The sequence below is a fragment of the Austrofundulus limnaeus genome, unplaced genomic scaffold (assembly GCF_001266775.1).
Source record: "Austrofundulus limnaeus strain Quisiro unplaced genomic scaffold, Austrofundulus_limnaeus-1.0 Scaffold64, whole genome shotgun sequence".
Taxonomy (NCBI): Eukaryota; Metazoa; Chordata; class Actinopteri; order Cyprinodontiformes; family Rivulidae; genus Austrofundulus; species Austrofundulus limnaeus.
The window spans coordinates 1,641,415-1,643,185 of NW_013952466.1; the positions used below are offsets into that span (position 1 = coordinate 1,641,415).

The 1,771-nt window shown below is 34.8% G+C and overlaps 1 long non-coding RNA gene across 1 annotated transcript; it reads left to right on the forward strand.

The window, feature by feature from the left end:
• Positions 1 to 80: 80 nt before the first annotated feature.
• LOC106518628 (uncharacterized) lies at positions 81 to 1,304 on the forward strand. The gene is made up of 3 exons (XR_001310340.1): positions 81 to 295; positions 475 to 546; positions 1,218 to 1,304. It is a non-coding gene; the product is annotated as an uncharacterized LOC106518628 (long non-coding RNA).
• The last annotated feature ends 467 nt before the right edge of the window (positions 1,305 to 1,771 follow it).

The following is a 1,771-nucleotide window of genomic DNA, read 5'->3' on the forward strand; positions in this document are numbered from 1 at the left end:
GATAGATAGATAGATAGATAGATAGATAGATAGATAGATAGATAGATAGATAGATAGATAGATAGATAGATAGATAGATAGATAGATAACCTTTTAAAATCTTTTTGAAAGCAACTATCTACAACTAGTTAAAAACAAAATGTCCAGTCTTTTTGCATGGTTGTAATCTGACACTTTGTGGGCTGAGGTTTTGGCAGGCAGACCAGATTAGAAGATAGAAAACTGCGTGTCCGAGCCTTTGTCCACCTTGTACGTGCACGATCCTCTGCTCTGCTGACCTACCAGTATCAAGACGGTAAGACAACACAGGATTTTTTTTCTGTCTGTTTGCAGCTTGCACATTTTCCTCTCTTCTGCACTTTGATAAAATCCATTCATTATTACAAAAGGAATCACAGCACAAGTGATGAACTGATTCAACTTGAGCTTGTCTTTAAAACGAAACCCATTCATTTGAAATTTGTTTTATTTAAGTTGCAGCTTTAGGTGAACATGAACATCCTGCAAGTCCTGGGCATCCTACAACTGGCTGTCCCTGCATTTACAGTGAGTCTTATTTGAAGATTTRTTTTCATGTGTTACTAATTGCATGTTTGTGTCAGTAAATGCTTTGCTGCGCAAGTGAAAGTCAAAAATAAGGAATATTGCGCACTGAAAAAAACTTTAGTGGCTAAACAATGTGTCTAGTCTTTGAAGGTACTTAAATGTGCAGGTTATTTTTTTATTCTGGTGAATTTAAAACATAATTCTGTTGATTTTCTCACTGGGGTCACTTGTGTGGTGATGCACGTGGCTACACGAGACAAAATGAATAAAAAGTGTTGCATCAGTCWTTCTGCAGCAGCTGCAGCTGCTTTAACTTAAAAGTCTTTACATTTTTCAAAAAAGTGCATCAAACAAAACACACAACATACAAACTTATACTTAATCAATATGAAAAATGTAAATCAGTGAGGTTTTACAGTGTAGGTTCACCGTTGTGCTGTCAGTGATTGCTAGTTATATAAAGAACACTTAAAATCAAACATTATGCAACATAAAAAAGTTGGTTTGGGTCCAGTTTCAGCTTCTATTTTTGAGTTTCGTCCTGCTCTACCTGGGTGTTATTGGTTTGTGGTGGCCATGATTGGGGTGCACGACAGTGTGTGCTCCACAGGCCATAAAAAAAAAGAAAAAAATGCAGAATATTCAGTTTTCTTCTATTTCATTTTTTCTAGTTCACACAGCCAGTCCATGACTACTGGGGAGAGTTCGGGGCCTATGGTCCCTGCAGCCGGACCTGCGGCACCGGTGTGGCAATGAGAACCAGGAAGTGTATTACTTCAAGGTGAGGCAAAGAATTATTAGAATTATCAAAAATATTACCAACATCTATTATTATTTCCTATTATAGATTATTAAAATTATATTTTCTAACTTAATATAGCACAATTATGGAAGCCCATTTCCGCCACCCTGATAAAAAAATAAATAAAACTTGTATCTCATAATTATGAGATACTATCTCATAATTATGAGATAGCTATCTCATTATTATGAGATGCTATCTCATAATTATGAGATAGCTAAGTCATAATTATGAGATACTATCTCATTATTATGAGATGCTATCTCATTATTATGAGATAGCTAAGTCATAATTATGAGATAGCTATCTCATTATTATGAGATGCTATCTCATTATTATGAGATAGCTAAGTCATAATTATGAGATAGCTATCTCATTATCATGAGATACTATATCTCATAATAATGAGATACTATCTCATAA